We start from the raw sequence: 24,772 nt of genomic DNA on the forward strand, positions 1-24,772 counted from the left end.
AGTGGTTAGAGAGAAAGAGAGAGAGAGAGAGAGAGAGAAGAGTGAGGGAAAGGGTAGGGTTAGAGAGAGAGAGAAGAGTGGAGGGAAAGGGTAGGGGTTAGAGAGAGAGAGAAGAGTGGAGGGAAAGGGTAGGGGTTAGAGAGAGAGAGAAGAGTGGAGGGAAAGGGTAGGGGTTAGAGAGAGAGAGAGAAGAGTGGAGGGAAAGGGTAGGGGTTAGAGAGAGAGAGAAGAGTGGAGGGAAAGGGTAGGGGTTAGAGAGGGAGAGAAGAGTGGAGGGAAAGGGTAGGGGTTAGAGAGGGAGAGAAGAGTGGAGGGAAAGGGTAGGGGTTAGAGAGAGAGAGAGAAGAGTGGAGGGAAAGGGTAGGGGTTAGAGAGAGAGAGAGAGAGTGGAGGGAAAGGGTAGGGGTTAGAGAGAGAGAGAAGAGTGGAGGGAAAGGGTAGGGGTTAGAGAGAGAGAGAGAGAGAGAGAGAGAGAGAAGAGTGGAGGGAAAGGGTAGGGGTTAGAGAGAGAGAGAAGAGTGGAGGGAAAGGGTAGGGGTTAGAGAGAGAGAGAAGAGTGGAGGGAAAGGGTAGGGGTTAGAGAGAGAGAGAGAGAGAGAGAGAGAGAGAAGAGTGGAGGGAAAGGGTAGGGGTTAGAGAGAGAGAGAAGAGTGGAGGGAAAGGGTAGGGGTTAGAGAGGGAGAGAAGAGTGGAGGGAAAGGGTAGTGGTTAGAGAGAGAGAGAGAGAGAGAGAGAGAGAGAGAGAGTGGAGGGAAAGGGTAGGGGTTAGAGAGAGAGAGAAGAGTGGAGGGAAAGGGTAGGGGTTAGAGAGAGAGAGAGAGAGAGAGAGAGAGAGAAGAGTGGAGGGAAAGGGTAGGGGTTAGAGAGAGAGAGAAGAGTGGCGGGAAAGGGTAGGGGTTAGAGAGGAGAGAAGAGTGGAGGGAAAGGGTAGGGTTAGAGAGAGAGAGAGAGAGAGAGAGAGAGAGAGAAGAGTGGAGGGAAAGGGTAGGGGTTAGAGAGAGAGAGAGAGAGAGAGAGAGAGAGAGAAGAGTGGAGGGAAAGGGTAGGGGTTAGAGAGAGAGAGAAGAGTGGAGGGAAAGGGTAGTGGTTAGAGAGAGAGAGAGAGAGAGAGAGAGAGAGAAGAGTGGAGGGAAAGGGTAGGGGTTAGAGAGAGAGAGAAGAGTGGAGGGAAAGGGTAGTGGTTAGAGAGGGAGAGAAGAGTGGAGGGAAAGGGTAGGGGTTAGAGAGAGAGAGGAAGAGTGGAGGGAAATGGTAGTGGTTAGAGAGAGAGAGAGAGAGAGAGATGAGAGAGAGAGAGAGAAGAGTAGAGGGAAAGGGTAGTGGTTAGAGAGAGAGAGAGAGAGAGAGAGAGAGAGAGAGAGAGAAGAGTGGAGGGAAAGGGTAGGGGTTAGAGAGAGAGAGAGAGAGAGAGAGAGAAGAGTGGAGGGAAAGGGTAGGGGTTAGAGAGAGAGAGAGAAGAGTGGAGGGAAAGGGTAGTGGTTAGAGAGAGGGAGAGAGAAGAGTGGAGGGAAAGGGTAGGGGTTAGAGAGAGAGAGAAGAGTGGAGGGAAAGGGTAGTGGTTAGAGAGAGAGAGAGAAGTGTGGAGGGAAAGGGTAGGGGTTAGAGAGAGAGAGAGAGAGAAGAGTGGAGGGAAAGGGTAGGGGTTAGAGAGAGAGAGAAGAGTGGAGGGAAATGGTAGGGGTTAGAGAGAGAGAGAAGAGTGGAGGGAAAGGGTAGTGGTTAGAGAGAGAGAGAAGAGTGGAGGGAAATGGTAAGGGTTAGAGAGAGAGAGAGAAGAGTGGAGGGAAAGGGTAGGGGTTAGAGAGAGAGAGAAGAGTGGAGGGAAATGGTAGGGGTTAGAGAGAGAGAGAGAAGAGTGGAGGGAAAGGGTAGGGGTTAGAGAGAGAGAGAGAAGAGTGGAGGGAAAGGGTAGGGGTTAGAGAGAGAGAGAAGAGTGGAGGGAAAGGGTAGGGGTTAGAGAGAGAGAGAGAGAGAGAGAGAGAGAGAGAGTGGAGGGAAAGGGTAGGGGTTAGGAGAGAGAGAAGAGTGGAGGGAAAGGGTTAGAAATAGAGATAAAGAAAGAGAGAGAGGGAGGGCTAAGTGAAGAGAGAGAATGGAGAGAGTAAATTGAAGAGAGAAAGAGGTTTTACTAGACTTTTCAGCTACACATATTACTGCAATGTAAACTTGCAAACTTGTCACCTCCTCCACCTCCAGAGGTAGCGTACGACACTCGCCCGACAGCTGCCACCCTCTAAGCAAGGCAGTGTAAACAGAATTGACTCGTTGAGCCAACACTGTTACAGTAAAAATTGTAATAGCAGAGCAAATTTTTTTTTAATGAAATGTACAGACATTTTCCTTATTCGTTCTTATTGAGTTTTTACCTGTAATTGTAATAACAGCTTATGACATTCTGAAATTGTTGCCATAGCTTTAAGTCTCAACAGCAAATTTTTTTGTGCCTTGACTGCACTGAGCCACTGATGTCCAGGCAGGAAGCAACTTCATCAAATGACGCCTGGTTTGTTCTAAGGTAACTATAATACGCTAGTGTCATCTTAAGATTGTGTTTCAGCTAGCTAGATAGACACTTAGGATTACACTAGCTCAAGTTACCTAGCTGTGTAGCTTATATTATAACATGAATGTCACTGTGCGATAACGTTACTGTACTTTTCTATCCGAATGGGAGGGGTAAACAGTCATTATTGATATGCTAACGTTACTTGATCATGAAGCATGACGTTAGCTAGCTAGCAAGAGTCGGCTGTGTATTGTCAGCTAACTGAACGTGTACGGACAGGAAAATAAACCCTTTGCATGCACATTCTTGTGCATTGTTGCAGTATCCAAGAGTGCTAAGATGTTTCAGAAGAAAAGTCACTCAGATTGTTTAACAGTTTGTCAAATTGGAGCTGCAGACCAAGATTGGCGCGTTGCCGGCCACGACGAAAGGTCAGGCAAGGATGTAGTATGAATTGAAAAGTAGATCTCTTTCGCCACTCCGCTCTTCAGACTCCCCTCCTCTCGTAGCAGGGAATAGGGCCTAAAGTCTAACGGCAGTGTGTCGTCGGCAGTGTGAGAGAGCTCTTTTTGAGCTGAGCAACATCAAAAGCTGAGCACGAGTCCCAGTGGGACTGGGAAGGAAGCCTAGATGATAACACCAGCGTTTGCCAGTGTGTGTGTGCGTGTAGCGATAAACATAGGACGGGGACAGTCTTTCCTGTTGCACAGGCAGCGAGATGAGGGAGAGAGCTGAGCTCCCCTTTATATACAACAGGGGGGCATGAAAATGAAAGAATGGCTGCGCTAGCCGTCGCTGGCAGTAGCTGTAGAAGCCTTGCAGCTCTAGTCAGTTTTGTTCCTGCTGGTGCAAGGTCGGCCAGTGAAAGACCGATACATGTGAATGAATATGTCTGGTTGCCTGTGGGTACACTACACTGTAGGTTGAATGTGTTTGGAAAAATACATTGACGTGCCTGTACGACTTTGTCCTTGCGAGTGCAGCGTGACAGTGTATTTTGGTGTGTTCCTGTATCCACGTGTCCGTTTGAGTCTGGATTTGTCTGTGTGAGTCCATGATTGGGATCGTGTGTGTGTGTGTGTGTGTTCCTGGGAGAGTGGAAATTAGAACAAAGTTGAAATTAGAATAGGCTGGAAATCAGGCTAGAACAGGCTGGACTACACAGCCCGACCGCCAAGGGATAGAGGGACTCCCTCTTTATTTTTCTCCCACTCTCGTTCCTTTTCCAACTGTCTTTTTCATGCTTTCTTCTCGTTCCCCCTCTTCCTCTTCTCCGCTCTCCTCACCCCCCCAGACTCTTTCTGCTTGACTGCTGATACAGAGCCTCTCCTGTGGCCCGGTGCAGTAGATGTTATCAGGCTGTGATAATGTAATTCACTCCAGAGACAGACAGGACGGGGGATTTTCTCCAGCAGAGGAGAGGACTTTTCTACCGAGTGTCTCGTCATTCCCTGTTTACACTCCTGGTATTCCCAGGCAACTAAACATATTTTGGCGTGGCGAAACGACATCTAGACAGATTATTTGAGGATAAACACACACAAGTACACATGCTTGCACACACAAACAAGACCTACATAGGAGTTCACTCATGCACTCCTTCCACAAACAGAAAGACAAAAACATGTTTTACATGCATGAGAACACACACGTGTTAACATAGTGTACACACACACACACCCATTCCCAATGCCACACCTGACTCTGAAAGCGGACTGATTATTTGGCATAGATTAGAGCATATCGTTGGCATACAGCCAAGCACCATGCAAGAGGCTTACCTTGCACCGTGGCGAAGCCCTAACCCTGGAGATACAGCCGTGTCAGGCTGCTATCGGCCTCCAAAGCAATGGTCTGCCATGGAAGTGACATAGGCATCTATAATAAGAAAGAGAGAGAAGATATTAGCTTTAGTACGCATGGCTCAACTGCTACTGGGCTCCTTCGTCTCAGTGTCCTATCCCTTGCCGTAATCTCACATGGTCACTTCAGCTTGGGCAGGGATTCTCCCTCTCAGCAAGAGTCTCTCTCTCTCATATCATAACTATACTGAACACAAATATAAATGCAACAATTTCAAAGATTTTACTGAGTCAACAGTTCATATATAGAAATCAGTCAATTGAAATAAATTCATTATGCCCCAATCTATGAATTTGACATGGCTGGGAATGCAGACATGCATCTGTTGGTCACAGAAACCTTTTTTTTTTTTTTTTTAAAGGTAGGGGTGACCACCATTTCTCTCATGCAGTGCAACACATCTCCTTTGCATAGAGTTGATCAGGCTGTTGATTGTGGCCTATGGACTGTTGTTTCACTCCTCAATGGCTGTGTGAAGTTGCTGGATATTGGCGTGAACTGGAACACGCTGTCGTACACATCGATCCAGAGCATCCCAAACATGCTCATTGGGTGAAATGTCTGGTGAGTATGCAGGCTATGGAAGAACTGGGACATTTTCAGCTTCCAGTAATTGTGTACAGATCCTTGCGACATGGGGCTGTGCATCATCATGCTGAAACATGAGGTGATGGCTTCGGATGAATGGCACGACAATTGGCCTCAAGATCTCGTCACGGTATCTCTGTGCATTCAGATTGCCATCGATAAAATTCAATGGTGTTTATTATCCGTAGCTTATGCTTTCCCATACCATTACCCCACCATGGGGCACTCTGTTCACAATGTTGACATCAGCAAACTGCTCGCCCACATGACACCATACACGCCGTCTGCCATCTGCCCGGAACAGTTGAGACCGGGATTCATCTGTGAAGAGCACACTTCTCCAGCATGCCAGTGGCCATCGAAGGTGAGCATTTGCCCACTGAAGTTGGTTACGACTCCAAACTGCAGTCAGGTCAAGACCCTGGTAAGGACGACGAGCACGCTGATGAGCTTCCCGGAGACAGTTTCTGACAGTTGATGCAGAAATAATTAGGTCTGGCAAACCCACAGTCTCATTTACTGTCCGGCTGGTTGGCATCAGGCGATTCCGCAGGTGAAGAAGCCGGATGTGGAGGTCTTGGATTGGCGTAGTTACACGTGGTCTGCGGTTGTGAGGCCGGTTGGACGTACTGCCAAATTCTCTAAAATTAGGTTGGAGGTGGCTTATGGTAGAGAAATTAACATTCAACTTTTAGCTCTGGTGGATATTCCGGCAGTCAGCATGCCAATTGCATGCGCCCTCAAAACTTGAGACTTCTGCAGCGTTGTGTGACACAACTGCACACTTTAGAGTGGCCTGTTATTGTCCCCAGCACAAGGTGCACCTGTGTAATGATTGTGCTGCTTAATTGGTTTCTTGATATGCCACACCTGTCAGGTGGATGGATTATCTTGGCAAAGTAGAAATGCTCACTAACAGGGATGTAAATAAACATGTGCACAAAATTTGAGAGAAATAATCTTTTGTGTGTATGGAACACTTCTGGGATCTTTTATTTCAGCTCATGAAACCAACACTTTACGTGTTGTGTTTATACTTTAGTTCAGTGCACTATATGAGGCAGATACGAGGGTGGCAGAGAAATGTTAAAAAGACAGAAAGAAGGGAGTAGGGAGAGAATCTCCTTCCCTCATCTCACACTAAATGTCCATTGCATCTGAGAGGAGGGTGAGAGGAATGGGAGGGGGCTGGGAGATGGGGTGTGTGTGTGTGTGTGTGTGTGTGTGTCCGAGTGCAAATGATGCTGTCCTCCAATACACTTGCTAGCTGCATGCCCTTTCATCATAACCGGTCTGTTACTGTGTGTGTAGGCCTACAGTATGAATATCATATAGGTGTGCGTTTTTGTCCCTTGACTGTAATTGAGTCCACACTGTGTGTGGTTTTCTCCCCTTCTCCCTGGGCTGTAGTCATGCCGTAGGATTGTTTTCTCTATCAAATAAATGCTAGGAAAGATTTAGGGTGGACCCCAGACCCTTGCTAACAAACTACTCAGTCAGGCTGAGATATTGAACCCCACTCTTCTCTCAGACAACTAAACTACACTCACGGACGACTAGCTACACTCTCAGACAACTAAACTACACTGACGGACGACTAGCTACACTCTCAGACAACTAAACTACACTCACGGACGACTAGCTACACTCTCAGACAACTAAACTACACTCACGGACGACTAGCTACACTCCCAGACAGCTAAACTACACTCACGGACGACTAGCTACACCCTCAGACAACTAAACTACACTCACGGACGACTAGCTACACTCTCAGACACGTCAAGGCCAACTTCTTTCGGTCACCTGGGTGTGTTCATAGTGCAGTAGTGTAAGTGAGTATCACCTCATGTGGTAGTAAGGCTGGAGGTGGAAGAGTGCAATTGGAACGGAGAAAATGTGATTGTGGGACAGAAAGGGAAATATAGATGTGTTTGCCTGCATAAACCTGAGATGGTGTGTGTATATTTGGTGTTACAAACATCACCGAAACATTGTGTGTGTCTATGTGTGTGTGTGTGTCTGTGTGTGTGTGTGTCTGTGTGTGTGTGTGTTTGGCCCTTTCAGGAAATGACAGTATATGTAAAGCGTGTGTTTAAGTTGTATTATGTTTGTGCACCATAGACTTAGATAGACCACTCATCTTTGTATCTGCCCCATTATGGCGTCTGTGAGAGCACGGGCAGCACCATTGAGGCCATCTCCATTTTGAAGTCAATTTTCTTCATCTACTACTTCTATGAGTTGGTAAACAAACTGAAAGGGTCCATACTGCCACCTGGAGTGTGTTGTTTGAACAGGTATAAAGCCAAGGTTGGTGATTTACTGCCGCCTGGAGTTATGGAATGTTTATTGTTTTATTTCACCTTTATTTAACCAGGTAGGCCAGTTGAGAACAAGTTCTCATTTACAACTGCGACCTGGTCAAGATAAAACAAAGCAGTGCGACAGAAACAACAACACAGAGTTACATGGAATAAACAAGAGTACAGTCAACACAATAGAAAAAAAGAAAGTCTATATACAGTGTGTGCAAATGGCATGAGGAGGTATGGCAATAAATAGGCCATAGTAGCAAAGTAATTACAATTTAGCAGATTAACACTGGAGTGATAGATGAGCAGATGATGATGAGCAGATGATGATGTGCAAGTAGTGATACTGGTGTGCAAAAGAGCAGCAAAGTAAATAAAAACAATATGGGGATGAGGTAGGTAGATTGGGTGGGCTATTTACAGATGGACTATGTACAGCTGCAGCGATCGGTTAGCTGCTCAGATAGCTGATGTTCAAAGTTAGTGAGGGAAATGTAAGTCTCCAGCTTCAGCAATTTTTGCAATTCGTTCCAGAAACTGCCAGTAGAGAACTGAAATAAAGGTGGCCAAAGGAGGTGTTTGCTCGCGAGCATAATTCATTGGCTGATCCCTTCTGATGACCCGGATGGAATCATGTGATCCTTCCTTAACCCATAGGAAGTCACACACAGTTGACTACTTCAAAATGGTGGACGCCCTCAATGGTAATGTCCATGCAAAAACGGGTTTCCAAGTAGTGATCTCTAGCCATCTCCATGTACTATATACTCCTAGAAGCCTCCAGTCATTTGTAAATGTATCCTGCTCTCACGCACACACACGCACACGCACACACACCTGCTCCTGCTGTAGCCCAGCGAGGTGTTCTGAGCCTCTGATAGAAAGTGAACACTGGAGCACAGGAGAGGACACACACACAGTGTTACAGACTAATGTTAGTCTCAGGAGGAACATGAATTGAGATGATCCATTCACTCATATACTGTGTAAATCCCCAAATAATCCTCTCTGCCAGATAAGTAAAACACACACACAAACTCAGTGAGGACAAATATGCAGTAAATACAAAGAACACACTGACACACATAATCATATCCTATACAAGAACTTGAATGCATTCATTTTCGTTGTTGAACGTACTGGTAAATGAAAAGCCTCTTACATGACAAGCACAGAATAGACACAATACAGAGCCATGGAGTCTTCATTCACTAAGAAACACATATACATGGCATCGTGAGCAGGCCTATGGGCTGTGACTCAATGAACGAGTACATGACATGTACAGACAGAGAATGGCTCTCATGGGTCGGTCTCATCAGCTACTCGCCCTCCCTTCCCCCTCTCCAGCTACATCATACAGAGGCGAAAAGAGAGAAAGTCATTTCTCTGTCAGCTCACTAACAACCCACCACCATCTTCACCACCGCCCCACCTCCATAGCGACCCTGCTCCCCCTCTCCCTTCATCCATCCATTTCCCCCCTGTCCAATCCACCAAAAAAAAAGCACATCCCTACTCCTCCCCCCTCTATCCATCCCCCTTTCCAATCCCCCAAACAAGCACGCAGCGGTCAGGGCAATTACTGCGAGTCACTCTGTCACGTGGGCAATGACAGCCGCCGACGGCCCGTCCACGACTAATGATGCCGCTGGTCGAGGTCAATGTCCAGCCCCCCGGACCATAGCTAACAAACAGTACTGCCGGCCCACACGCTTACATTTACCTTTGTGTCATTTAGCAGATGCTCTTATCCAGAGCGACTTACAGGAGCAATTAGGGTTAAGTGCCTTACTCAAGGGCACATCAAAAGAAGTTTCACCTAGTTGGCTCGGGGATTCAAACCAGCGACCTTTCTGTTACTGGCACAACACCCTTAACCGTTAGGCTACCTGTTGCCCTAGAGCTATGTGACTAAAAAGTAAAAAAAAAAATATATATATATTTCGCCTTTATTTAACCAGGTAGCCCAGTTGAGAACAAGTTCTCATTTACAACTGCGACCTGGCCAAGAAAAAGCAAAGCAGTGCGACAAAAACAACAACACAGAGTTACACATGGGATGAACAAACGTACAGTCAATAACACAAATACACAGAGATTAAACCCAAATACCATTGCAGACATCTGAGTGCTCCTCTTTCTTTTTCAGAGATGGTCATGTTGTGGAGTGTCCTGGGACAACAAACGGAGGGATAGCCTCTAGGTCTGGTTTCAGCCCCTCTTATCTTTTCATTTCTCCTCAGCCAGACAATTGGCACGAAAGTGAGTTAGCCACTTGAAAGAAACACAGTGTTGGCCAGACCAGCTATTTAGCCCCGTTAGCCTCCACCACAACATACAACGGTTAAGCCTGCAGACATAGTGATGCCAAATGTTTTGTCGTAGACCAGGTAAGCAAATAAATGTGTTTGCAACCACGCCAAATACATTTACTGAGAGCTTAGCCTTTCCGTAGCCTTGCTAATGCTTTAGCCACTTTACTAAGAATATATCTTGAAAAGCTACATATTTAAAAAGCATAACAATAGTCCACTCAACAGACATATGGAAATTTGGAAAATCACAAGAGCGATAAACTGTCTTTTTAGAGCCATACTCACCTCCAAGTTTTAGAAACACTACTTGTCTATCGCTGCTAAAGGCTACATTTAGCATAACAGCTAATTTCGCTAAACAACAGACATGAAAGACATGACCTGTGTCGTGAACTTATTTTTGGTCGGGGAAATTCAGTCAAATTGGGCTTGATTAAAAAGTGTCTGATTGGTGTCTTAAGTGTTTCTCGCTTTGGCTGCTTTGAAACGATGGAGGCTTTGAAGTTAGCCAGACTGTGGAGCGCATGATGACACATCAAAGGAAGAGGAGGAGAGAGGCGAGTGACACGAGACAAGGCCACCGATTGTAGTCTGTTAAAAGTGAAAAAGCAGTCTGTTGTCTGCGAATGTAGTTAACAGAGCATCCATTTCTCGAGTCCGCAAGGACCAGTGGACATCTGAAAGGTGGCCATGTATTTTTACAATACATGGCCAAAAGTATGTGGACACCTGCTCGTCGAACATCTCATTACAAAATCATGGGCATTAATATAGAGTCGGTCCCCCATTTGCTGCTGTAACAGCCTCCACTCTTCATGGAAGGCTTTCCACTAAATGTTGGAACATTGCTGCTGGGACTTGCTACAAGAGCAGTAGTGAGGTCGGGGACTGATATTGCGCGATTAGGCCAGACTCACAGTCGGCATTCCAATTCGTCCCAAAGGTGTTTGATGGACTTGAGGACAGGGCTCCGTGCAGGCCAGTCAAGTTCTTCCACACTAATCTCGTCAAACATTTTCTGTATGGACCTCACTTTGTGCACGGGGGAATTGTTATGCTGAAACAGGAAAGGGCCTTCCCCACACTGTTGCCACAAAATCGTAAGCACAAAATTGTTTAGAATGTCATTGTATGCTGTAGCATTAAGATTCCCCTTCACTCAAACTAAGGAGCCTAGTCTGAACCATGAAAAACAGCCCCAAATCATTATTCCTTCTCCACCAAACTTTAAAGTTGGCACTGTGCAGTCGGGCAGGTAGCGTTCTCCTGGCATCCGCCAAACCCAGATTCGCCCGTCGGACTGCCAGATGATGAAGCGTGATTCATCACTCCAGAGAACATGTTTCCACTGCTCCAGAGTAAAATGGCGGCGAGCTTTACATCACTCCAGCTGACGCTTGGCATTGCGCCCGGTGATCTTAGGCTTGTGTGCGGCTGCTCGGCCATGGAAACCCATTTCATTAAGCTCCAGACTAACAGTTCTTGTGCTGATGTTGCTTCCAGAGGCAGTTTGCAACTCGGTAGTGAGTGTTGCAACCAAGGACAGGTGATTTTTACACGCTTCAGCACTCGGTGGTCCCGTTCGGTGTGCTTGTGAGGCCTACCACGTCACGGCTGAGCCATTGTTGCTCCTAGACGTTTTCACTTCACAATAACAGCACTTACAGTTGACCGGGGCAGCTCTAGCAGGGCAGAAATTTGAAGAACTAACTTGTTGGAAAGATGGCATCCTATGACGGTGTCACGTTGAAAGTCACTGACCTATTCAGTAAGGCTATTCTACTGCCAATGTTTGTCTATGGGGGTTGCATGGTTGTGTGCTTAATGTTATACACCTGTCAGCAACGGGTGTGGCTGAAATAGCCGAATCCACTCATTTGAAGGGGTGTCCACATACTTTTTATATATATAGTGTATAAATGGAGCTTCCTGGGTGACAAATACATTTGAACATCTCAAATGAACATCTTATAAACTATTTGTCACCAATCTTGAAAGCTAGAGGCCAAGTTGGCAAGGCTACCTTTGGTTGCCAACCATAAAACCTGAACAACGCAACACATTTATATGAACTGAACCACTTGGAGACTGTATTTGTCTAATTCCCATGAAAGAGAAAAAAAGAAGAAAAATCAACTGTCAGTGTTGCTTCAACGCCTACGGCAAAAAAAAGGAGAAAGACCTCGTTTGCTTTCAGAGTGTCCAGGTAGACTCTTCTCCCTGTTATCTGTGCATTCCCCACAAGCTGGATGAAGGGTTATCAGTCTGCTGGTGTTTCTACAAAACACACACACACGCACACGCAGACACACGCAGACACACGCAGACACAAATAGACCACAGCTCAGGGTTATCAGCCCACTGGTGTTCTCTACACAGACCCTCAACCTCAGTGGTGTGATACTGCTAGCCTGATTTGCTGAACGGGCAAACTAACACCCCCTTCCCCCTCTATCCTGCCATACATCTCTCTACTCTTTTCGCTCTGTTTTTTCCTCGCTATCTGTCAGAATCCTCTGTCTCCCCCCAATAGGCCACTCTTCTTCCCATCCCTCTGTTTTAATCTTCTCCTTTCATAGTCCCCCTTTTCCAAGCCCTCTCCAATATCTCTATTTATATTTTCCCTCTCTCTTCCCCTCACTACTTCATGTTGTAAATTATGATCTCGTTGAGTCAGATAATGAGTGTGCTGTACCTCCGTTCCACTGGCCATCGATTCATTGACTTCTAACTCCCCTCTTGGCTATCTCCCTAAAACAGATTGATGAAGGAGAAGAAAAATTGAAGACAAGACACCCCTCACCACACAGTCCCCACCGAGACGTCTCAGAATCCCAAATGATGTCCCCCCTCGGGGCAAGAGAAACATTCGATTAGCTCGTTAGGAAAACAATTAACTAATTCAAGCTATCAACAGGTTAAGTCTCCACATGGTCGCCGAGGGGTGAAGGCTAGGACCTCTCCTGTTAAACCACAGTACAGCACATGCCTCCGAGGCTGTGAAACATCCCCAAGATAGCCCTTAAATGTACAGTTGAAGTCGGAATCTGTTATCTATTTTGTGAAGTGCACCAGTGCCTCCTGCAGCAAAGCACCCCCACAACATGATGCTGCCACCCCTGTGCTTCATGGTTGGGATGGTGTTCTTCGGCTTGCAAGCCTCCCCCTTTTTTCCTCCAAACATAACGATGGTCATTATGGCCAAACAGTTCTATTTTTGTTTCACCAGACCAGAGGACATTTCTCCAAAAAGTACAATCTTTGTCCCAATGTGCAGTTGCAAACAGTAGTCTGGAATTTTTATGGCGGTTTTGGAGCATTGGCTTCTTCCTTGCTGAGCGGCCTTTCAGGTTATGTCGATATAGGACTCGGTTTACTGCGGATATAGATACTATTGTACCCGTTTCCTCCAGCATCTTCACAAGGTCCTTTGCTGTTGTTCTGGGATTGATTAGTTGTGCTCTGGACACCATATGTGAACTGATTGCCCCCCATCTATCTTCAGAGCTCGTGCTACTAGGTGACCTAAACTGGGACATGCTTAACACCCCAGCCATCCTACAATCCAAGCTTGATGCCCTCAATCTCACACAAATTATTAATGAACCCACCAGGTACAACCCCAAAGCCGCAAACACTGGCACCCTCATAGATATCATCCTAACCAACGTGCCCTCTAAATACACCTCTGCTGTTTTCAACCAAGATCTCAGCGATTACTGCCTCATTGCCTGCACCCGTAATGGGTCAGCGGTCAAACGACCTCCACTCATCACTGTCAAACGCTCCCTGAAACATTTCAACGAGCAAGCCTTTCTAATCGACCTGGCCCTGGTATCCTGGAAGGATATTGACCTCATCCCGTCAGTAGAGGATGCCTGGTTATTTTTTTTAAATGCCTTCCTCTCCATCTTAAATAAGCATGCCCCTTTCAAGAAATTTAGAACCAGGAACAGATATAGCCCTTGGTTCTCCCCAGACCTGACTGCCCTTAACCAACACAAAAATATCCTGTGGCGTTCTGCATTAGCATCGAACTGCCCCTGCGATATGCAACTTTTTAGGGAAGTTAGAAACCAATACACACAGGCAGTTAGAAACGCCAAGGCTAGCTTTTTCAAACAGAAATTCGCTTCGTGCAACTCCAACTCTAAAAAGTTCTGGGACATTGTAAAGTCCATGGAGAATAAGAACACCTCCTCCCAACTGCCCACTGCACTGAGGATAGGAAACTCTGTCACCACCGATAAGCCCACTATAATTGAGAATTTTAATAAGCATTTTTCTACGGCTGGCCATGCTTTCCACCTAACTACCCCTACTGCATTCAACAGCACTGCACCCCCCACAGCTACTCGCCCAAGCCTCCCCCATTTCTCCTTCTCCCAAATCCATTCAGCTGATGTTCTGAAAGAGCTGCAAAATCTGGACCCCTACAAATCAGCTGGGCTTGACAATCTGGACCCTTTCTTTCTAAAATTATCTGCCGAAATTATTGCAACCCCTATTACTAGCCTGTTCAACCTCTCTTTCGTGTCGTCTGAGATTCCCATAGATTGGAAAGCAGCTGCTGTCATCCCCCTCTTCAAAGGAGGTGACACTCTTGACCCTAATTGCTACAGACCTATATCCATCCTACCCTGCCTTTCTAAGGTCTTCGAAAGCCAAGTCAACAAACAGATTACCGACCATTTCGAATCCCACCGCACCCTCTCCGCTATGCAATCTGGTTTCAGAGCTGGTCATGGGTGCACCTCAGCCACGCTCAAGGTCCTAAACGACATCGTAACCGCCATCGATAAGAAACAATACTGTGCTGCCGTATTCATTGACCTGGCCAAAGCTTTTGACTCTGTTAATCACCACATCCTCATCGGCAGACTCAGTAGCCTTGGTTTCTCAAACGATTGCGTCACCTGGTTCACCAACTACTTCTCTGACAGAGTTCAGTGTGTCAAATCGGAGGGCCTACTGTCTGGACCTCTGGCAGTCTCTATGGGGGTACCACAGGGTTCAATTCTTGGGCCAACTCTTTTCTCTGTATACATAAATGATGTCGCTCTTGCTGCTGGTGAATCTCTGATCCACCTCTACGCAGACGAGACCATTCTGTACACTTCTGGCCCTTCTTTGGACACTGTGTTAACAACCCTCCAGACGAGCTTCAATGCCATTCAACTCTCCTTCCGTGGTCTCCAACTGCTCCTAAACACAAGTAAAACTAAATGCATGCTCTTCAACCGATCGCTGCCTGCACCTGCCCGCCTGTCCAGCATCACTTCTCTGGACGGTTCTAACTTAGAATTTGTGGACAACTACAAATACCTAGGTGTCTGGTTAGACTGTAAACTCTCCTTCCAGACTCACATCAATCATCTCCAATCCAAAGTGAAATCTCGAATTGGCTTCCTATTTCGCAACAAAGCATCCTTCACTCATGCTGCCAAACATACCCTCGTAAAACTGACCATCCTACCAATCCTCGACTTCGGCGATGTCATTTACAAAATAGCTTCCAATACCCTACTCAACAAGCTGGATGCAGTCTATCACAGTGCCATCCGTTTTGTCACCAAAGCCCCATATACTACCCACCACTGCGACCTGTACGCTCTCGTTGGCTGGCCTTCGCTTCATAATCGTCGCCAAACACATTGGCTCCAGGTCATCTACAAGACCCTGCTAGGTAAAGTCCCCCCTTATCTCCGCTCACTGGTTACCATAGCAGCACCCACCTGTAGCACGCGCTCCAGCAGGTATATCTCTCTGGTCACCCCTAAAGCCAACTCCTCCTTTGGTCGTCTCTCCTTCCAGTTCTCTGCTGCCAATGACTGGAACGAACTACAAAAATCTCTGAAACTGGAAACACTTATCTCCCTCACTAGCTTTAAGCACCAGCTGTCAGAGCAGCTCACAGATCACTGCACCTGTACATAGCCCATCTATAATTTAGCCCAAACTACTACCTCTTCCCCTACTGTATTTATTTATTTTATTTATTTTGCTCCTTTGCACCATATTATTTATATTTTATCTCTGAACTTTCTTCAAACTACAAATCTACCATTCCAGTGTTTTTCTTGCTATACTTTATTTACTTTGCCACCATGGCATATTTTTGCCTTTACCTCCCTTATCTCACAGCATTTGCTCACATTGTATATAGTCTTATTTTTTTTTCTACTGCATCATTGATTGTATGTTGTTTTACTCCATGTGTAACTCTGTGTTTTTGTATGTTGTCGAACTGCTTTGCTTTATCTTGGCCAGGTCGCAATTGTAAATGAGAACTTGTTCTCAACTTGCCTACCTGGTTAAATAAAGGTAAAATAAAATAAAATAGATGATCACTTTTCGCACCAAAGTACGTTCATCTCTAGGAGACTCCTTCCTGAGTGGTATGACGGCTGTGTGGTCCCATGGTGTTTATACTTGCATACTATTGTTTGTATAGATGAACGTGGTACCTTCAGGCGTTTGGAAATTGCTCCCAAGGATGAACCAAACTTGTGGAGGTCTACACTTTTTTTTCTGAGGTCTTGGCTGATTTCTTTTGATTTTCCCATGATGTCAAGCAAAGAGGCACTGAGTTTGAAGTTAGGCCTTGAAATAATCCACAGGTACACCTACAATTGACTCAAATGATGTCAATTAGCCTATCAAAAGCTTCTAAAGCCATGACATAATTTTCTGGAATTTTCCAAGCTGTTTAAAGGCACAGTCAACTTAGTGTATGTAAACGTTTGACCCACTGGAATTGTGATACAGTGAATTATAAGTGAAAAAATCTGTCTGTAAACAATTGTTGGAAAAATGACTTGCGTCATGCACAAAGTAGATGTCCTAACCGACTTGCCAAAACTATAGTTTGTTAACAAGAAATTTGTGGAGTGGTTGAAAAACGAGTTTTAATGACTCCAACCTAAGTGTACGTAAACTTCCGACTTCAACTGTACGTCAATGAAAACAATGAGAAATTGGAAAAGGCAACCATGGAACATGATGCCCCCTCTGGACACTGTGTCTGGACACGCTGTTCTCTTTCAGAAAATCCCTCCTCTATAATGTCATAAAGTCATGACCCCAAAATGGCCAGCCAGTTAGCGCTGAAACCCACTGTGTCGCCTGCTGACTGTGCACCACGCAACAGAGACCAGACGAGAGGTCACCCAGAACCATGCGGGTGCCACTCTGAGCAGGCCTCTCATTGGCTATCTACAGGGCTAGTCCCAGCAGTCCTGTGGGCTACCCATGGAGTCTCTCTCTCTCTCTCTCTCTCTCTACTCAGTGGAAGATCAGATCACGAAGGAGAGGCTTGTGTCAGTCAGCAGATCACCTAAGGCCCGTCAGATTCACCATCAGGCCACCAACACCCCCCATGTGACCCTCACTGAGGCAAGGAAGGGCAACATGGGGAAATGTTGTAGGCTATGTTCCACTAACGGCCAAGAGGACGATGACAACATAAACACCATTCGTTGACAAAGACAGTAACACAGCAGTCGTCGCTTTCAAAGCCTTTTAAAATATGTTTCCCCATAAGAGCGCTACTTGATGTTGCAAAGTAATGGCGTTTCGAAGAATCAATGTGAATTTCTCCCTAACGACATGCTTACTCATCCTCTCGAATGTAAAGCTACCTGGAAAAACATGCTGTTTGTTTACACACGCACACACAACCATTATGCAAGCCCCTTATATCAGTTCACCACATCGCCATGCAGCTTTGAGGCAATGCAGCCATTTTTTTTTATGGAGAGGAAGGAGGGTTATACAGTACGTGACTGACCTGGTTGGCATTTGAAGCCTGAGCGGTGCGGTAACATTGGGCTGGGAATATGATGTGGGATGGGGAGCGGCTGGTATTATGGGCTCATAACGGTGATGCATGAGAAGAAAGCAGAGGGTAACATTTAAAGCTCTAAATGCCAACCTCAGTTATGAGGGATGTCGGGAGTGCATCACTCACTCTGAGGCATCATCTGCTGAGAGACGAGGGGGCGGTTAATGATATCATCCAAGTATAAAGACAAAATTCAATGAAGGGAGACAGTGAAAAGAAAGAAAGACACACACACAGATGCCACAAAGAAATACACTTGGAAACTTTCTGATGCCTGTACTAGGAGGGAGGGCTTGAACCCCATTGTGGAGGCAGTGTGTTGTTGTGGGGGGTGTAGGAGGGTAGTGTGTGGGGTGGGGGGGGGGGGGGGGGGGGTAGAGGGTTGACGGTTGTCCCTGTGGTCAGTTGACCCTGCCGGGACTAGGGAAGACTAATGGTTGCAGCAGGAGGGCCATCCAGCCGGTTGGGCCGCTCACTGACATTCATGAATAAGGCCCTAATGAGCATTGACCCCCAGGGGTCAGGGGTAACCAGGCCCCGGGGGGGGGGGGGGCTGACAGTGGGCCGTTCCGCCTAGCCTACTCCCTCTGTAACCCCAGCCTATCCAAACAGCTCTCCCAGAACTCCAACCTCCCCAGCCTATCCAAACAGCTCTCCCAGAACTCCAACCTCCCCAGCCTACTCCCTCTGTAACCCCAGCCTATCCAAACAGCTCTCCCAGAACTCCAACCTCCCCAGCCTACTCCCTCTGTAACCCCAGCCTATTCAAACAGCTCTCCCAGAACTCCAACCTCCCCAGCCTACTCCCTCTGTAACCCCAGCCTATCCAAACAGCTCTCCCAGACCTCCAACCCCCACCGTCCTGTCCCCCCGTGACACAAGATGGAAGAGCTCACCCCAGGAACATTCCTGTCTTATCGGTCTGGACTCCATGGGGGTCCCACAGTAGAATGGAGGAGGGGGGGGGGGGGGGGTGAAGGAGGGGATTATGGAGGGTTCCAGAGTATAGTCCCAAATAAAGGGGGGAAGCGGGGTGAAGACGAATGTATATTTTTTGGTTAAGTGAGAAATCTCCCTACTTCATTTGAGTGGTCGGGTGATCATTTTGCTATCTGAGTCCAAACAGTGCATTGGCAGGGCAATTCAAGCAAAGCCAATATGCAGTGATAATGTATTGGGCCTATAGCTTACTGCACAAACTCATTGCTAAAGTACTGTTTTTAAATGGTTAAGAGCTCGGCTTGCATGTTGACGCAGAAAGTGATCTTGACGCAGAAAAGGTTGGTGACCACCGGTCTAACGTCTATAGCTGTATGTGACTGTCTGTCTGTGTGCGAGTGTGTGTTTGTGGGTGCAAACATTGTCAACATGAGACAAGCACTGACAAAAGGCTGTCATGCTCTGCATGGCATCTAGGGAAAGCAGGACAAGGGTGAAGCAGGCGGCTGTACTCAGTATAACTAGTACATCACCATAGACACAGACAAACAGACAGGCAGCAAGAAAGACAGACGGACAGACATAGCGGAAAGAGTGCACCCGCAGAGACAGTGATCGCTCCCGACACCAGACCTAAACAGATCAGGGCAACCCTCGAGGACGGGTGGCAGGGGAGGGATAGAGAGATGCCTTGGGGGTGGGAATAGAGGAAGGAGTGAGTGAAGAGGGAGGGAGGGGTTGGAAGGGTGGCGCACGAGGGACGGAGTTGGTAACTAAACGGGATGTCACGGATTTGAGGATGAGGAGGAGCTCAGAGGAGAGGAGTACGTATCGATAGAAAGATGATGAGCGATGTAGAATGGGTAAGGCAGGCCCCTAGAGGGAGAACCTGGCACTCAGGACACGTTGTCCTTGGGAACAGCACGATTGATGGGAATAGAGTGATAAAAACCACACACACACACACAAATACCCACACCTGCTCCCTCCATCTCAACATTTCCTCACTCCCTCCTTCTCCCCATGTCTTTATTCCTCTCCATCCCATCATCTCTCCTCATAGTCGAAGTGTCAAGACGCGTTCTGTCTCCTAGAGATGAACGTACTTTGGTGCGAAAAGTGATAATCAATCCCAGAATAACAGCAAAGGACCTTGTGAAGATGCTGGAGGAAACGGGTACAAAAGTATCTATATCCACAGTAAAACGAGTCTATATCGACATAACCTGAAAGGTCGCTCAGCAAGGAAGAAGCCACTGCTCCAAAACCACCATAAAAAAGCCAGACTACGGTTCACAACTGCACATGGGGACAAAGATTGTACTTTTTGGAGAAATATCCTCTGGTCTGGTGAAACAAAAATGGAACTGTTTGGCCATAATGACCATCGTTTTGTTTGGAGGAAAAAGGGGGAGGCTTGCAAGCCAAAAAACACCATCCCAACCGTGAAGCACAGGGGTGGCAGCATCATGTTGTGGGGGTGCTTTGCTGCAGGAGGGACTGGTGCACTTAACAAAATAGATGGCATCATGAGTCTGAAAAATGATGTGGATATATTGAAGCAACATCTCAAGACATCAGTCAGGAAGTTAAAGCTTGGTCGCAAAAGGGTGTTCCAAATGAACAATGACCCCAAGCATACTTCCAAAGTTGTGGCAAAATCCCTTAAGGACAACAAAGTCAAGGTATTGGAGTGGCCATCACAAAGCCCTGACCTCAACCCTATAGAAAATTTATGGGCAGAACTGAAAAAGCGTGTCTGAGCAAGGAGGCCTAAAACCTGACTCAGTTACCCCAGCTCTGTCAGGAGGAATGGGCCAAAATTCACCCAACTTATTGTGGGAAGCTTGTGGAAGGCTACCCGAAACGTTTGACCCAAGTTAAACAATTTGAAGGCAATGCTACGAAATACTATTAAACTTCTGACCCACTGGGAATGTGATGAAAGAAATAAAAGCTGAAATAAATCATTCTCTCTACTATTATTCTGACATTTCACATTCTTAAAATAAAGTGGTGATCTTAACTGACCTAAGACAGGGAATTTTTACTAGGATTAAATGTCAGGAATTGTGAAAAACTGAGTTTAAATGAATTTGGCTAAGGTGTATGTAAACTTCCGACTTCAACTGTATGTGTGCGCATGTGTGTACGATGCCCAATGTTCTTGCCTTTTAGCTGGCGTGTGTGTTTTTGCAAATTAATATAAGTTGGTGCGTACATCCGCACCAGAATGCGCGTGTGTGTGCGTGTGCGTGTGTGTGTGTGTGTGTGTGTGTCCGCGAGCACGCGCATGTGTGCGTTCCACTCCGTCTCCTCGCCTACAGCCTGTTGACTGATGTGGGAGACTAGGCCTTCCTCCAAGGCTGCTTCTCATATCACTGCTGAGAACGTACTGACACCATGCCATCCACCGTCCTGTCCTTCAGAGTGTTTCCACCATCGCCTCCTCCTCCAGTCTCCACTATAGGCTTGTCCAGAGCATCCTGGAGCTCCTCCTATACTTGGGGTACGGGAACACCGTGGCGTTTTGAGAACATGTGGGCGCAACATGGCGAGTTGACATCTGGTTTCCCTTACGTATTTGAGTAGTGTCAGTGTCATGGAATCTTCTCTGCTGTAGATTTAACACTTAGACCAATCCTAGATGTTAAAGAGTGAGCAAATGTCAGGTGAAATCTGGGAAGAATCCCACTTGATGCCCAGAAATGAAGTATAACATCTGACTGAAGTATGCAATGGGTATAACAATCATTTTCCTTCTTCATGTAAGTACACATGCCATTCAAAAAGGTATCTGCAGTATGCCTGAGGAAATGAACACTGCAAGTAGCCTGTCCATGAATAAGTGGTCATATAGTTGAAAGGTCTATGATTGACAGAACCCATGATCTGCCAGTCTAAAGCAAGGCCTATCCAGGCATTATAACACCTTGCTAAATCAGTCTAATCCTTCAAAAAAACAAAAAAACAACTCTGCTTTCCATTGTTCAGACTTGTTTTTTACTAAACGGTGGGCCAAATCCTGCTGGGTCATGGGTTACGACTGGAGAGTTGTGACTGGAAACATGCCTCTTGTTTCTGTGGTGGTGGGTCACAAGACACATGCACCTTGAAGTGTGTGTGTGTCTCTGTGTGAGTGTGTGAGTGTGTGCGCGTGCCAGTTTGAAATGTGTGTCGGCTTCAAATGTGTGCTTGTATGTGTGTGTCTGTGCACAAGCTTGTGCCTGTGTGTTTTCCATACACACTCCATCACCTACAGCACATCAATGTGGGTGGTGCTTTACTAAGGAATGGAATGGGGGAATCCCACCCCCACTACCTTCCATTGTCCCTATCGCTCCTTTCCTTTCCCCCCTCTGCTCCGCTCTGCTGAGCTGGGTGGTAGTTGAGGAACATGTGTTTGTATTTATCTGGCACTGACTGGAGCCTTTGTCTGGGCCGTTCATTAATCAACAGACCCAGGCGGAGAAAGAGAACAGACAAAAGCAGGGGAGACAGTTGGAAAGAGGGAGGTGTGTGGGGGAGGAGGTGTGTGTGTGTGTGGAGGGAGGTGTGTGTGTGTGTGTGTGCGCGCGCACACGCTCACTTTAAAGAAGTTGACTGGAGAACATGTCAGCCAGGAGAAAAACATTTACAGATATCTTGCACGAGTCAATCAACTAAAATGGCTACAGCGGTTGACATTTCAAAGTGTCAAGTTGTGAGGCAGAGCATTTTGAGTGGAGTCAAGCGTGGTCTGCTTTGCTCGTCTGACTACTACTCCCCTCTCGGTGTCTCCATCTGTTGTGTGAAGGTGATCGAACACAGTACCACTCAGCAAATACACAGTACCCCTCACCTCAGCACCTACTTGACCCAAACGCAAATGGCACCATTTGTCAGCGGATACTTGAAACACTAGCTAGCCCTTATAGCTAATATACTACCATGCTGCTATATGTACATTCAATGCATGCTACCTCTCTACAAATTATACAGGGCTCCTCTTTAAAATTCTTCAACTCAAAACATGAAAATACAACCAAATGCATTTATTTTTCCTTCTACATGAATATCTGTGAAAATAGGAAACATTTGTGTACAGAAAGTCAAAGTGGGTAGGCAGTAAGTAGCTCACAGAGAAACACACACACACACACACACACACACACAGCTGAGTAAGCTCCCATCCCTGTTAATAGTGCTAAATCCAGCCAGGTACATCTCTTTAATGGTGTCCCATTGATCTACTATGCACTTGACTCATCGATCCCCTACTCTCAAACAGCCCCCGGAGACTGGCTAACTTCTGAGTTAGGGCAGGTGTCTCTGCTTACACGGACTGTCATTTACATTTGGTGTGTCTATTGGTATTTGAATAGGTGTGCCAAGTGCCATTTTGTGTCGAAATGTGTGTGTAGGAAGTTGCTATTCCTGCGAGATGTGTGCTTTATATTTTGTGTCAACAATCCTTATAAGTATCTGACAAGATATGGGGCGGCAGGTAGCCTAGTGGTTAGAGTGTTGGGCCAGTAACCGAAAGGTTGCTAGATCGAATCCCCGAGCTGACAAGGTAAAAATCTGAACAACAAGGCAGTTAACCCACTGTTCCTAGGCAGTCATTGAAAATAAGAATTTGTTCTTAACTGACTTGCATAGTTAAAGGATACATTTAAAAATATATATATGTCAGGGAGGCGTAGACAATAACCTACAACACCCTTACCTGTTGGGGCTAGGGGGCAGTATTTTCACGGCCGGATGAAAAATGTACCCAATTTAAACAGGTTCCTACTCTGGCCCAAAAAATATAATATGCATATTATTAGTAGATTTGGATAGAAAACACTCTGAAGTTTCTAAAACTGTTTGAATGGTGTCTGTGATTATAACAGAACTCATATGGCAGGCAAAAAATCTGAGAAAAATTGAATCAGGAAGTGGGAGAAATTAGAAATGTAGTTTTTGTATTGAATCCCTTGAAAACTACAGTGACATAGGATTTACGTTGCACCTCCTAACTCTTCCATTGGCTGTCAACAATCTTTAGGAACTGGTTTCATCCGTCACCTGTTACCAGGCAGAAAATTGTGGCTCAGTCAATCACTGGCCAGTCTGAGGACAGGTGTCTTATGACGCGCGTGCACATGACGTTGTTGATTTTTATTTTTCTTCTGGGATGAATACATATTGCCCGGTTGTAAAATTATCGCAATTTTACGTAAAAAAATACCCTAAAGGATTGATTGTAAACATCGTTTGATGTGTTTCTACAAACGGTAATGAACATTTCGTCTATGGATTTGCGTCCACGCCACATGGTATTGTGAAGTGTTCTGGATGGGTCAACAAAACGGACGTATTTGGACATAAATGATGGACTTTGCAGAACAAATGAACATTTCTTGTGGAAGTGGGTGCCCATCCGAGTGCATTCCGCCGAAGATCAGCAAAGGTAAGTAAATATTTCGAACATATTTTTAGAGATTTGTCGACGTCGTGGTTGTAGGCTAACTGTATAGCTTAGCATTGAAGGCTAAGTTCTGTACTCAGAATATTGAACAATGTGCTTTTTCCATAAAGTTATTTTGAAATCTGACAAAGTGGTTGCATAAAGTAGTAGGTTATCTCTAATTCTTTAAATAATTGTTATAAATTTTGTCAACGTTTATGAGTTCTTCTGTAAATGTATGTGCCTATTCACCGGGAGTTATGGGGAGAAAACATTTTCTGAACGTCACGCGCCAATGTAAAAATTGGGTTTTTGGATATAAATATAAACTTGATCGAACAAAAAATGCATGTATTGTCTAACATGATGTCCTAGGAGTGTCATCTGATGAAGATTGTCAAAGGTTAGTGCTTAATTTTAGCTGTATATCTGGTTTTGTGACGGCTATCCGTGCTTGGAAAACCTTTTGCTAAGGTGCTATGCTAAAATAATCTAATGTTTTGCTTTCACCGTAAAGCCTTTTTGAAATCGTACAATGTGATTGGATTAACGAGTAGAGTATCTTTAAAATGCCGTATAATACTTGAATTTTAATTTTGAGTTTATATTTTTTTTTGAATTTCGCGCCGTGCTATCTCACTGGTTGTTGTCCAACCAATCCCTTTAGCGGGATTGTATCCTCTAGAGGTTAAACATTGTAAACAACATGTAATAATAATTATAGTGGTTGTTGTAATAATTTCTTAGACAGCTCAAGCCAGTTTGGTTCCGTCTAAATTAACTTGAGCATTGGTTCAGTTCGGCTGCCATCTTGCTTAAGGTCATTATTATGTGGGAACCCAGAGAGAGACAGACCAAAGGAGCAAACTGAATGCATGACTAATCTCCTCATTTTAGCTCAAACTGTATCGTCTAAACTCCTAAAAGTGGTGCAGCGATTGAATCAACCGCAATGAAAAATGTAAG

The 24,772-nt window shown here is 45.8% G+C and overlaps 1 protein-coding gene across 2 annotated transcripts in view; it reads right to left on the reverse strand.

The window, feature by feature from the left end:
* The window catches only part of LOC106607468 (retinoic acid receptor alpha-A), a 183,029-nt gene that overhangs the window by 130,671 nt on the left and 27,586 nt on the right, over positions 1-24,772 (reverse strand). For both annotated transcript variants that reach the window (XM_014204449.3, XM_045720631.2), the window contains exon 2: positions 4,288-4,384. The gene's annotated coding sequence lies outside the window, so the exon portion shown is untranslated. The remainder of the gene's footprint in view (positions 1-4,287; positions 4,385-24,772) is intronic.

The sequence above is a fragment of the Salmo salar genome, chromosome 06 (assembly GCF_965601325.2).
Source record: "Salmo salar chromosome 06, fSalSal1, whole genome shotgun sequence".
NCBI classification, from domain to species: Eukaryota; Metazoa; Chordata; class Actinopteri; order Salmoniformes; family Salmonidae; genus Salmo; species Salmo salar.